At 44.9% G+C, this 14,289-nt stretch overlaps 1 protein-coding gene across 5 annotated transcripts in view; it reads left to right on the top strand.

The window, feature by feature from the left end:
• The window catches only part of LOC120945313 (neural cell adhesion molecule L1-like protein), a 245,768-nt gene that overhangs the window by 39,033 nt on the left and 192,446 nt on the right, over positions 1–14,289 (top strand). The window contains exon 1 of one of the 5 annotated variants that reach the window (XM_040359408.1): positions 1,999–2,015. The exons of the other annotated variants lie outside the window; for them this stretch is intronic. The gene's annotated coding sequence lies outside the window, so the exon portion shown is untranslated. Of the gene's footprint in view, positions 1–1,998; positions 2,016–14,289 lie in introns of those variants that run through there. 5 annotated transcript variants of the gene reach the window in all.

Genomic DNA, 14,289 nt, shown 5'->3' with positions numbered 1-14,289 from the left:
GTTTAGGCCGATACGTTTTCTTCTACATATTTTTCGTAAAAAAAATCGCAATAAGCGTTTATTGATTGGTTTGCGCAAAAGTTATAGCGTTTACAAAATAGGGGGTAGTTTTATGTCATTTTTATTATATTTTTTTTACTAGTAATGGCGGCGATCAGCGATTTTTTTTTTCGGTACTGCGACATTATGGCGGACACTTCGGACACTTTTGACACATTTTTGGGACCATTGGCATTTTTATAGCGATCAGTGCTATAAAAATGCATTGGATTACTATAAAAATTCCACTGGCAGTGAAGGGGTTAACACTAGGGGGCGGGGAAGGGGTTAAGTATGCCTGGGTGTGTTCTTACTGTGGGGGGGGTGGCCTCACTAGGGGAAACACTGATCCTCGGTTCATACATTGTATGAACCGAAGATCAGCATTTCCCCTGCTGACAGGAACGAGAGCTGTGTGTTTACACACACAGCTCCCGTTCCCCGCTCTGTACCGAGCGATCGCGTGTGCCCGGCGGCGATCGCACCCGCCAGGCACACGCACGGGAGTCGGGGGCGAGCGGGGGGCGCGCGCGCGCGCCCCTAGTGGCGGCTGGGAGAGAGGACGTCATATTACGTGCTCTCGCCCAGCAGAGCCACCTTGTGGACGTATTTCGACGGTGCGCCGTCGGCAAGTGGTTAAAAAGTCCATTCTGTTACTCTCAGCTTCCTCCAGATCTCCAAGTTCTTATTTTTTTTGCTGCTGTGATCTGACTTCCTGGTAAAGGGTGGCTTCGTTCATTTCCATGGTCCTACTTAACCGATTGGGATCCGCGCTATAGCCAAATGACGGCTACAGCACGGCTCCGAAAATCCAAGTGGACATCAATTGACGTCCGCCCATTTGCGCGTTCCCTGCGTGCGCTGCAGAGCGCGCAGCGGGGAAACTCTGTGTTGGCCGTGTCCCTTGGACACAGCCAATTACAGATCGCCACGAACGGCCAATCAGAGTGGCCGTTTGCGATGCGATCTGTGCGGCCAATGAGAGATGATCTCATATGTAAACATATGAGATCATCTCTCATTGCCGTTTTACACAGAGACAGCGGTGCTGTCTCTGTAGAGGAGACCGATCTGTGTCCCTTGTACATAGGGACATAGATCGGTCACACCCCCCAGTCACCCCCCCTCCACCTACAGTTAGAACACAATGCAGGGAATACATTTAACCCCTTCCTCACCCCCCTAGTGTTAACCCCTTCAATGCCAGTCACATTTATACTGTAATTAGTGCATATTTACAGCACTGATCGCAGTATAAATGTGAATGGCGCCAAAAAAGTGTCCGATGTGTCCGCCATAACGTCGCAGCCCCATTAAAAATCGCAGATCGCCGCCATTTCTAGTAAAAAAAATAAAATAATAAAAAATAATTCTTCTGTCCCCTATTTTGTAGGTGCTATAACTTTTGCGCAAACCAGTCGCTTATTGCGATTTTTTTTTTTTTTTTTATACCAAAAATATGTAGAAGAATACGTATCGGCCTAAACTGAGAAAAAAATGTGTTTTTTTTTTTTTTTTTAAATTGGGATATTTATTATAGCAACAAGTAAAAAATATTGTAATTTTTTTCAAAATTGTCGCTCTTTTTTGTTTATAGCGCAAAAAATAAAAACCGCACAGGCGATCAAATACCACCAAAAGAAAGCTCTATTTGTGGGGAAAAAAGGACGTCAATTTTGTTTGGGAGCCACAACGCATGACCGCGCAATTGTTAGTTAAAGCGACGCAGTGCCGAAAGCTGAAATTTCGTCTAGGCACGAAGGGGGTTTATGTGCCCAGTAAGCAAGTGGTTAATGAAAGAACGTAGCCTCCCTCTTTTTCTCACTCCTGAGATAGACTAGGGACTATGGATTATGGGATTTGTAGTGCACATGATGACAACTAATGCTCTCCTTGTTCCAAACAAACAGAAACGTAGAGGAAAAGGAGGGGTCCGGGAGCTCATGGAGGACGTTACACGGAGGCAGATAAACACAGTAAGAAACAATTCCATGAAAAATAGGCTACAGGGTCATTAAGTAGTGGAGGTGGATGGATTATTTTTGGAGAATACAGATTGAGATTCCAGCAATATTTCAGGTTAACTCTGTCATTCCCACCCAGATCCCCATTGTTCTGAACTTCGGGCTCATTACTCCTTTAGCCTGCAATGGCAGGGAGGGGTCCTTGTGATCCAAGAGAATTTGATGGTGTTTGTGATGGAAATTGCAGGCACAAATGAATTGCCCCAACGTATGTGAAAAATCCCATTATATCAAAAGACATTTGTGTGCAGCAGTCCATTCTCTGCAAGAGGCTCTATTCACTGCAACTCGCTTCAGCAATTAGGTCTGAAAGAGATGGATATGTGAACAATTTGTGCCCTTGGTAAACTCCCATCTTTAAATCAGTGTGAGTTAGTTCACAGGCGCTACTCAATTATTCCTTCTCATTAGGAATGGGCACAGTAAATCACAATTACTGAATACAAACTCTTCCGCAAATTAGACTGTATTAGCTAGATTCAGTAAGAGTTATGCCGCGTACACACCATCACTTTATGTGATGGAAAAAAACGTCCTTTTCTGTGAAGTAAAAAACGACGTTTTTGAAACTTCAATTTTCAAAAACGACTTTGCCTACACACCATCGTTTTTTCACAATGTTCTAGCAAAGCGAGGTTACGTTCACCACTTTTTTCCATTGAAGCTTGCTTCATAACTAGCTTCTGGGCATGCGCGGGTTTAAAAACGTTGTTTTAAACGTCGTTTTTTGCTACACACGGTCAATTTCTGTGAAACAAAAAACAACGTTTTGAAAAACGACACATAAAATTGAAGCATGCTTCAATTTTTTTTTGTCGTTTTTCACAAGACATAAAACAACGTTTTCCCCCACACACGGTCACGGTTTTTAAAAATGTCGTTTTTTTTCATCACATAAAGTGATGGTGTGTACGCGGCATTAGGCCGGCGTATCAGTAGATACGCTGACCTAACTCGGAATCTGCACCAACAAAAATTTAAGCGTATTCTGGAAACCAGATACGCTTAAATTAGGCTAAGATACGAGCGGCGTAAGTGTCTTACACCGTCGTATCTTAAAGTGTAATTTTTAGGCTGGCCGCTAGGTGGCGCTTCCATTGAGTTCGGTGTAGAATATGTAAATCACTAGATACGCCGATTCACGAACGTACGCCCGGCCAACGCAGTACAGATACGCCGTTTACGTAAGGAATTTTCAGGCGTATAGTTATTCCATCAAATAGCTGGACTAGTAATGTTAAGTATGGCCGTTGTTCCCGCATCGAAATTTGAAAATTTTACGCTGTTTGCGTAAATCGCCTGTGAATAGGGCTGGACGTAATTTACGTCCACGTCGAAAGCAATACGTCCGTGTGGCGTATTTAGCCGCAATGCACACTGGGATATGTACACGGACGGCGCATGCGCCGTTCTTAAAAAACGTCAATCACGTCAGGTCACACTTCATATACATAAAACACGCCCCCCACATCCTCATTTGAATTAGGCGCGCTTACGCCGGCCCCATTTACGCTACGCCGCCGTAACTTAGCAGGCAAGTACTTTGTGAATACAGTACTTGCCTTGCTAAATTACAGCGGCATAGTGTAAATACGATACACTACACTACACCGCAGCAAAGATGCGGCGGGCTTTCTGAATCTAGCTATATGAGTTCCATAGAGTCACTGAGAAAGGATACTATTTTTCATGCTGATTTAGATATACAGCAAAACCTTGGATTGCAAGCATAATTCGTTCCAGAAACATGCCTGTAATCCAAAGCACTTGTATATCAAAGCAAATTTCATCATAAGAAATAATGGAAACTCAAATAATATGTTCCACAACCATTTATTCATAAGTTCTTCAGTTTATAGTCCATTTGTGACCAGGTTTTGTAACCATAAAATGTTCATCCACAAATGGCTCCACAAGGGGATTAGAAGCAAAATCCAGAGTATAAAAGAGAAGAGAGGCACCTCTAATTCCACGTACACACGATCGGTCAAACCGATGACAACGGTCTGATGGACCGTTTTCATCAGACCAAACCGATCGTGTGTGGGCCCCATCGGTTATTTATCCATCGGTTAAAAAAAAAAGCAATCTTGTTTTAAATTTAACCGATGGATACCTAACCGATAGAAAAAAAACGATCGTCTGTGGGCACGTTCATCGGTTAAAAATCCATGCATGCTCAGAATCAAGTTGACGCATGCTTAGAAGCATTGAACTTTGTTTTTTTTCAGCACGTCTTTGTGTTTTACGTCACCGCGTTCTGACACGATCGTTTTTTTAACTGATGGTGTGTAGGCGTGACTGACCATCAGTCAGCTTCATCGGATAACCGATGAAAACGGTCCATCAGACCGTTTTCATCGGATAGACCGATCGTGTGTACAGGGCTTTAGTGTAGCAATATGTTGCTAAATGTTGTACCTTTATTAAATGTAACCATATTGCTACACTTAGAGGCACCTCTCTTTTTTATACTCAGTTGTGACATGACGCTACTTGTATATCAAGTCAAAATGTAGCTTGTCTTACAAAACGCTCTTAAACCAAGGTTTTACTGTATACTATTATATATTACAGGGTTCGCAATTTCAAGGATTGAGCTCAGTGCCGGCCCAAGACATTGTGCTGCCTGGTACCAAGAATGAAATGCTGCCCCCCCCCAAAAAAATTATGCCCACCAAAATGCCCCCACATCCATTATTTTATATCATGATAACTAAAGTGGACCCAATCCCCCTCTGACGCACCCTCTGCTACGTCACTGGGGAAGCCTGGCTTCCCCCTTGCGTCAGAGGGAGCGGGGTCATGTGACGGGTGGCCCCGCCTCACCAATAAAAGAAATGTCACAGCTTCACCTGCGTCATTCGCCGGGCTGTGTCCGGCAGAGAGAGGAGGCGGGGACGCTGCGCTCTGGATCCCGGATGGCCTTCTCATCGCTGTACCGGAGAAGGGATCACCCGTCGCTGAATGCAGACAACATTGGAGCAGGGAGCCGGACCGAGTGGATTACCACCGCTGGCTCCCTGGATTACCGCCGACAATTCATTAAAGCCGCAAGTCCGGTTTTAAATGACTTTATTTCTTTCAGAAATGACACTTTGTGCAGTGACAGTTCTAAGTACTGTAAACATGCGCTTTTTCACATACTAACTTTACGTACTAGGTACGAAATTTTAAAGGAATATTTCACTTTTATTGTTTCACTCTAAGCATTATTAAATTCACTGCTCCCGAAAAAACGACCGCTTTTAAAACTTTCTTTTGCATTGATACATGTTCCCTGGGGCAGGACCCGGGTCCCCAAACACTTTTTAGGACAATAACTTGCATATTAGCCTTTAAAATGAGTACTTTAGATTTCCCACATAGACTCTAAGGCCGGGTACACACGGACAAACATGTATGGTGAAAGCGGTCCGTCGGACCGTTTTCACCATACATGTCTGCCAGAGGGCTTCTGTACGATGGTTGTACACACCATCGTACAGAAGTCCGCGCGTAAACAATACGCGGGGCGTGTCCGCGGTGTCGCCGCGTCGATGACGCGGTGTCGGCGCGACAATGACGCGGCGACGTGGGCGGCCCGCCTTTAAAATGCTTCCACGCATGCGTCGAAGTCATTCGACGCATGCGAGGGACGGCGGGCGCCTGGACATGTACGGTAGGTCTGTACTGACGACCGTACATGTCCGAGCGGGCAGAATTCCAGCGGACTGTTTTAAAACAAGTCCAGGAATATTTGTCTGCTGGGAAAAGGCCCGGCGGGCAAATGTTTGCTGGAATTCGGCCCGCTCGCGCCCACACACGACCAAACATGTCTGCTGAAACTGGCCTGCGGGCCAGTTTCAGCAGACATGTTTGGTCGTGAGTATGGGGCCTAACAGGGTGTTCCGCGGCTTTTCGAATTTGCCGCGAACACCACAAATTGTTTGTTGTTCGCCGAACAGGCGCACAGGCAACGTTCGAGTCGAACATGAGTTTGACTGGAACTCGAAGCTCATCCCTAATCTGGATGCAAGAAGTCATGAAAACCTTATACAAATCATATCAAGGTTATAGTATATGTCCTCTTTTTTGGCTTTAGCTCCATAGTAACATATCTCGGACTCTCTTAGGAGTTCACTGAAAGATTTTACCCGATGCCTGCAGATGCCATTTAAAACGTAACCTGTACCTTTGCTGTAGATTTATTACAGTACATATAAACCAAATCCTACCCTTCTTTGCTCGACTATGGCAAATGAAATAGGAAATTGATTTGGGGCATCATCCCTTGAGACACATTAGATATAACTTAAAAAAGAACACAAAAGCCACCCAGCTATTATCTGCTGTTGCTAGGCAACTGGCCATTATCCGGCAATACTTAATAAACTAGAAACTGTAGAGAGCTTATAAAATGCTACATATATTTACAGAGTGTTTCCTTCTTTTTTTTTTTTTTTTTTTTTACTAATGCCGTTTTGTTTATTTTCCCTCCTTTGTAAAGCCGTAACATAGAGATTTTCAATGTTCAACAAATTCAGAGAAAACATTTTTTTTCATCCCATAAATGTGTAAAATAATGATGGATTTCATGTTCAGTGCAGTAGAGATTTAGGCATATAAATGATTAATGAATGTTCAAAAATATCTATTAAAAAATCAAAAATGTAAAATCATAGGCCCAGATTCTCGAAGGCGTTACGACGGCGCAACACCATTAGCGCCGTCGTAACTCCTCATCTGGCCCCGGGTATCTATGCGACTGATTCTTAGAATCAGTTGCGCATAGGTACCCATTAGATCTGACAAGCGTAAGGCTGTTACGCTGTCAGATCTTAAAAGTAATTTTTTTTCCCGCCGCTAGGTGTCGCATCGTCGCTTTTCCCCGTCGTCTATGCAAATGAGGTAAGTACGGCGATTCCCGAACATACGCGAGGTCGACGCAGCGAATTAACGTCGTTTGCGTAGCGTACCCGACGCGTAAGGTTGCCCCTGCTAATTAGCAGGCGCAACCAATGTTAACTATGGCCGTCATTCCCGCGTCGAATTGAATAAAAATTACGTCGTTTGCGTAAGACGTCCGTGAATGGCGCTGGACGCCATTTACGTATACATCTAGGCAAATGACGTTGGGGCGACGTCATTTAGCGCAATGCACGTCGGGTAATTTACCTGACGGAGCATGCGCAGTACGCTCGGCGCGGGAGCGCGCCTAATTTAAATGGTGCCCGCCCCATTTGAATTGGGCGGGCTTGCGCCGAGCAATCTAATGATTCACCGCCGCAAGTTTACAGGTAAGTGTTTTGAGAATCAGGATTTAAACCTGTAGACCTGCGGCGGTGAAACGTAGAGCTCATACATTACGCTGCCCAGGAGCAGCGCTAATGTATGAGAATCTGGGCCATAGTGGTCAATTTATTATAATAAATTGATGAATGAAACACAAATTTACATGTAGGAATGTAAGCTTTCATCCTGTGGCTTGTGACCTTGTTGACTACCTCTAATGACAGAAGCATTAAAAAGATAAAATATTTTTTTTCTAAGAAATGCGGGCCACCATTGCTGATCTTCAGAAAACATTAATTCCCTGGTCATTTTGTAAACCCAAAGAGAATACGATTTCCTATCATCTGTGCCCAGTCTTGCCACACCGAGTTAATCCAGCTCTGAGCAATCCTCTTTTTATTGTTCAGGGAAATAAAACAGACTTCCAGATAAAAAGTCCTTGCTTGAGTGACAGGTTATTTACATATCTCGTGCACTGCTTGCAGACATACACAGCTTCTGTAAAAAGTGCTCAATTCACATCCCCCTCCCCTCTTCCCTCCAGCTCTATGTATATTCTGATGGCTGTTGCATTTTCTCATGGCACTGAACTGTGACTCACCCCATACTTTGAAAACATTTAATCAAAACACAGGGTAGGGGATGTGAATTGTACACTTTTTTTCAGAAGCAAGGACTTTGGTTTTTATCTGGAAGTCGGTTGTATTTCACTGAACAATAAAAGAGGATTGCTCAGAGCTGGATTAACTCTGTGTGGCAAGACTGGGCACAGATGATAGGAAATCGTATACTCTACATTGTGACACAAAAAAAAAATATATTTTTTGGGGGGTTTACATCCACTTTAATGTGGTAGCAAACTGCTGCAGAGTTAAATAAAATAAACACCTGTAAGACAATGGCATTATGTGCTAGTATGCATAGTAACATGTCCTTCTTTTGTTATTGGCTCACTGATTTTCCCAGAAGTCTGCACTAAGAAACAAGTCAAACTTTAGGCACTCCAGGAAGTAAATTTTTGATGAGATAATCCCCAAGGGTTAAATACTCCTGAAGGGATGCAGACCCTGCAGCATTTCTCATTAGAATACTGAGAATGCAACAGGTGATTATAAAGATCCAGACCCTCTCATTCAGAATCTGTCTGCAATCAGTTTAGTGAAACAAACAGTTATTGCTTCTGAGCAACAAAAGGTAGAAATATGCTTCATTGACCATTGAGTACATTGATCACTCAAAGGTTATTGATTTTTTTTCTCAAGAAAAGTTAAAACGGTAGTAAAGTCCCATTAGGGTTCCATTCTCACCTAGGCAATTAGAATTGGCGGCAGAATCGCTGCAATTCTGCCTATGATTCCAAATCGTGGCAAAACGCGAGATGCGTTTGCGATGCCATTACTTCTTAACCAGTTAAGCCCCGGACCAATATGCAGCCTAAAGACCCAAGGTGTTTTTACAGTTCGGGACTGCGTCGCTTTAACAGACAATTGCGCGGTCGTGCGACGTGGCTCCCAAACAAAATTGGCGTCCTTTTTCCCCCCACAAATAGAGCTTTCTTTTGGTGGTATTTGATCACATCTGCGGTTTTTAGTTTTTGCGCTATAAACAAAAATAGAGCGACAATTTTGAAAAAAATGCAATATTTTTTACTTTTTGCTGTAATAAATATCCCCCAAAAACATATATAAAAACATTTTTTTTCCTCAGTTTAGGCCGATACGTATTCTTCTACCTATTTTTAGTAAAAAAAATCGCAATAAGCGTTTATCGATTGGTTTGCGCAAAATTTATAGCGTTTACAAAATAGGGGATAGTTTTATTGCATTTTTATAAAAAAAATTTTTTTTACTACTAATGGCGGCGATCAGCAATTTTTTTCGTGACTGCGACATTATGGCGGACACTTCGGACAATTTTGACACATTTTTGGGACCATTGTCATTTTCACAGCAAAAAATGCATTTAAATTGTGAAAATTACAGTTGCAGTTTGGGAGTTAACCACAGGTGGCGCTGTAGGAGTTAGGGTGCACCTAGTATGTGTTTACAACTGTAGGGGGGTGTGGCTGTAGGAATGACGTCATCGATCGTGTCTTCCCTATAAAGGGAATGACGCGATCGATGCGCCTACACAGTGAAGCACGGGGAAGCCGTGTTTACACACGGCTCTCCCCGTTCTTCAGCTCCGGGGAGCGATCGCGACGGAGCGGCTATAAACAAATAGCCGCGCCGTGGTCCCGGATCGCTCCCCGAGCGGACCCGACCTCCACATGTAGCGGGGGGGGTCCCGATCGGACCCCCCACCCGCTAATAGGCGAGGACGTACATGTACGCCCATGTGCCTGTACGTGCCATATTGTGGACGTATATGTACATGCGGGGGTCGGGAACTGGTTAATGGCACCCCGATCCCGATTTGAATTTGCAATGCGAGAAAGTGTCCTGAAATCGCGGCAAATCGCAATGCGCGCCGCTACTGCAGAATAGAAGCACCTTTCTGAACGACAATCTTCACACGTTGCAATTTTGTCGCGATTGCAGCATGATTTATAATGGCAAAATTGTACCGTGATGGGGGTGCCAATAAGAAGTAATGGCATTGCAAATGCATCATGTGTTTTGCCGTGATTTGGAATCACTGCAATTTCGCCTGCGATTCAAATCGCCTAGGTGTGAATGGAGCCTTAGAGACTAAAAAAAGTTGCCCCCCTGCAGGTTTAAGTCATAATGCACTAGTAAAGTATGAAACTTGCTTATGGACGGAACTGTCTAGTGCTGGGCTGTCACGGCTCTTTGGTCCATGGTGCTTCCATGTTAACCTGGTCTTCCTTCTGGGTTCCAAATCTACGGCTGCTTGAATGGCCGGGCTCCATGCATGGGAGTCACTTTGTTGTGGCACACAGAACGGACCATAAATGCGGTATGAGCTGTGCATGCGTGGCTCAGATCGCATTACCTGTTGCAGGTGGGTAAATTATGACAGAAGAGATCCTCAAACTACGGCCCTCCAGCTGTTGCCGAACTACACATCCCGTGAGGCATTGTAAAACTCTGACATTCACAGACATGACTAGGCTTTATGGGAACTGTAGTTCCTGAACAACTGGAGGGCCATAGTTTGAAGACCCATGCTCTAGGGTCTTCTCTGTTATAAAAACCCAGCCTGTCAGCAGGTTTTTGAAAAGACAGTTTTCCACCACTTTAAATTACTCTATGTTCAGACTGTGCGGGGTGTTTGCGGGTGCATGAATCGCAGCTGTTCCCATACCCACAGCCAAACTGCTCTTTAGGCCGGGTACTACCGAGCAAACATGTACGATGAAAGCGGTCCGTCGGACCGTTTTCACCGTACATGTCTGCCCGAGGGCTTCTGTACGATGGCTGTACTAACCATCGTACAGAAGTCCACGCGTAAACAATACGCGGGGCGTGGCCGCGTCGTCGCAGCGACAATCACGCGGCGATGACACGGCGACGTGGGCGGGCCTGCCATTTAAATGCTTCCACGCATGCATCAAACTCATTCGACGCATGCGAGGGACGGCGGGGCGCTTGGACATGTACGGTAGGTCTGTACTGACGACCGTACATGTCCGAGCGGGCAGGATTCCAGTGGACGGTTTTAAAACACGTCCAGGAATATTTGCCCGCTGGGAAAAGGCTCGGCGGGCAAATGTTTGCTGGAAATCTGCCCGCTCGCGCCTACACACGACCAAACATGTATGGTGAAACTGGTCCGCGGACCAGTTTCAGCATACATGTTTGGTGGTGTGTACGGGGCCTTAGAGACACATGAGGCTGCCTATCATTCACACCTGAGCGTAGCGTTTTGCACCGCGATAAATCGCGGCGTTTTTTACCGCGTTTTGTTACAGGTCTAGGGTCACCAATGTAAAACGCCCAAACGCCCAAATTCGAGCAACAAAAAAGGGTCCAGAACTTGTTTGGGCTTCAGGCGTTCAGCGTCAGGCGTTTTGTAGTGGAGGTGTGAACCATCTCCATAGAGAATAATGTATTTTTTCCCCTCTAGCGTTTTGGGGCGTTGCGCTTCAGGCTACAAAACGCTTAGGTGTGAATGCAGCCTCAATGAATGGGCTGCCAAACCCGCACATGTGTGAACCTAGGGTAAGGCCTCCTTCCGAACTATACGTTGTGCGCAGCCTATTGCATTAGGGTGTGCACCCCAAATGTATTAAAACATGGACGGTGTCAGTAGAGCAAAAAACGGTGTCAGAAATTTGTCATTTTTTTTTGCAATTTTTTTAAGGAACCCCCATTCGGGGGCCATTGGTGCAATATCAGCAGGGGGAATCTGAGCCTCACAGGGTAATTAGGGTGTGCCCAGGCACACATAGACTGAGCCTGTGTGTCGTTGTGCTTGGAAATGTATCTCTGGCAGCCTCTGTACTACTTTGGGAGAACCTGTCTATTTCCAGCGGCCCCTTTGGGTGACAGCGCTCATATTTACTTAGTTCTAAACTTTTTTTTACATTTCTTCAGATACTTCCTGGTTTCCAGGCCTATTCAAATGACGTTATACACTGCGGGAGGGATTTTATCAGCTAAGCACACCCTCCCATCTGCATGCCTGAGCTAAGAGCAGATGGATTCCAGGAAGTGGTTGCAACATAAATCATTTTCTCTTACGCAAGATGGCTGCAACCAGAATTGCTAGGGGGTGCTTTTCAAAATGATTTCTAGGCAAACTTAAGCATGGAGACATGGTTGGATAGGGGGTTTTTCTTTTAATATAAAAAAAAGGAATTCAATTGTGGTTTTGGTTTGTGGTGCTCAGATTTGGAAAATAAGTGGCCCCTGGAAGACGTACATTTTTTATGAAACGCGTAGGGGGGAGCTGAGCGACGTGCTGATGTCACCTCTCGATACTGCTCGTATACCCAGACATACGGGTCTGTCCGATTGTGCACTGGCCGGCACATTGGACTTAAGGATTTCATATTCAGGTTGTTTGTAAGTGTGTTTTTTTTACTATTTTATACAATAAACCAAAGGTTTTACACTATCGGAGCCTTCATATTTTTTACATGCCACTCTATTTGCCTTTGAGTCTGAAATGTCCATAGAGGGGTCTGATCAGCGGTGAAGCAGGTTTGAGGTGCTTGGAACACAGGCTGTGTTAATTACAAGCTTTCGCTGATCCTCTGTCGTTGGCGTTTCCTAACTGCATATTTACGCTGGCCGCTAGGGGCATGTACGCTGATTTACGCCTAGAAATATGTAAATCGGCTAGATACGACATTTCACGAACGTACGCCGGGCCGACGCAGTACAGATACGCCGTTTACGTTAGGCTATTCCCGGCGTAAAGTTACCCCTGCTATATGAGGCGTAGATGAGGCGTACCAATGTTAAGTATGGACGTCGGAACAGCGTCTAATTTTTCACGTTTTACGTCATTTGCGTAAGTCGTTCGCGAATAGGGCTGTGCGTCATTTACGTTCACGTCGAAAGCATTGGCTTCTTGCGGGTTAATTTGGAGCATGCGCACTGGGATACTTTCACGGACGGCGCATGCGCCGTTCGTAAAAATCGTAATTTACGTGGGGTCACATAAAATTAACATAACACACGCCCACATCTTCTACATTTGAATTAGGCGGGCTTACGCCGGCCTATTTACGCTACGCCGCCGCAACTTTGGTTTGAGAATAAGGCACTTGCCTGTCAAAGTTGCGGAGGCGTAACGTAAATAGGATACGTTACGCCCGCACAAAGATGTGCGCTTCTACGCCTTTATTTTTAAAACTTGCAATTTGTATCCCATTGCGGGAAAGGGTGGGGGTGGAGGCAGAAGAAAGCAAGTTATTTTACAGACTATTTCACTTTAAGAAAAAACACAGAGTCCTAACCTAACCAAGACCTTCAGATCCTGTATTAGTAAATGTTCAGTCATTTGCCCCTATTTTACAGTCTGAATTCAACTGCAATTTCTCTTTCAAATAGCAGAGTGCTGAGTTGTGTGGTTTCCCGATAGAGAGAGAAGAAGGGGAAAATGAATTTATTTTGAAAGAACCCCTTAAGAAGAAACTAGCCAAGTATGAGAAAAACAGCAGATAGAACAGCACCATTGATTTCAAGAGAATAGAAAGGAGTCAGTCAATGGTGTTAAACAGAAAATCTATCAAGGAAGAAAAGAGCCGGACATTTTGCCTTTTGATCTGGCCTGAAAGTCACTTGTTGTCATATCTATGTAATGCGTCAGACCAAAGTCAGGTTTTTAAGTGTCCACTTAGGATGTAATAGCAGAGTGTCACTCTTCTGTAATGAGGATGTTCCAGTGAAGAAAGGACATTTAACCACTTAAGACCCGGACCATTATGCAGGTAAAGGACCTGGCCCCTTTTTGCGATTCAGGACTGCGTCGATTTAACTGACAATTGCGCGGTCGTGCGACGTGGCTCCCAAACAAAATTGGCGTCCTTTTTTTCCCCCTCTTGGATCATACCAGGCCACATGCCCTCAACATGGGGGAAAAGCACCTTGTCCCCATGTTGATGAGGGCATAGGCATCTTCCCGACAACCCTTGCCGTTGGTTGTCGGAGTCTGTGGGCGGGGAGCTTATCAGAATCTGGAACAAGGGGACCCCCAGATTCCTAGGTGAATGAGAATGGGGTACAAAAAAATTCTAAAATAAACACACTGCACAGGTTTTTAAAGTGTTTTATTAAGGCAGCTCCGGCTCTTCTCACTCTTCTGGCGACATCTTCTCCCTCTGCCGGTCCTTCTCCCCTCTCCAGTTCTTCTCTCAGCGCTGTCTTTTCTCTCCACTGTCTTCTCGCTCTTTTACTGGGTTTTCTCCATTGTCTTCTTCCGATGTTGATTCAACGCGATCTCCCGATGTAATGTTGGGTCCGCCGTGTGCAATGACTTATATTGGCATGGAGGGTCACCCGATAATGCAATTTGGAGGCCACACCCCTTGTAACGTCAC

The sequence above is a fragment of the Rana temporaria genome, chromosome 7 (genome assembly GCF_905171775.1).
Source record: "Rana temporaria chromosome 7, aRanTem1.1, whole genome shotgun sequence".
NCBI classification, from domain to species: domain Eukaryota; kingdom Metazoa; phylum Chordata; class Amphibia; order Anura; family Ranidae; genus Rana; species Rana temporaria.
Note: the sequence above shows the minus strand (reverse complement) of the source record. Positions and strands in the feature narration are given on the sequence as shown.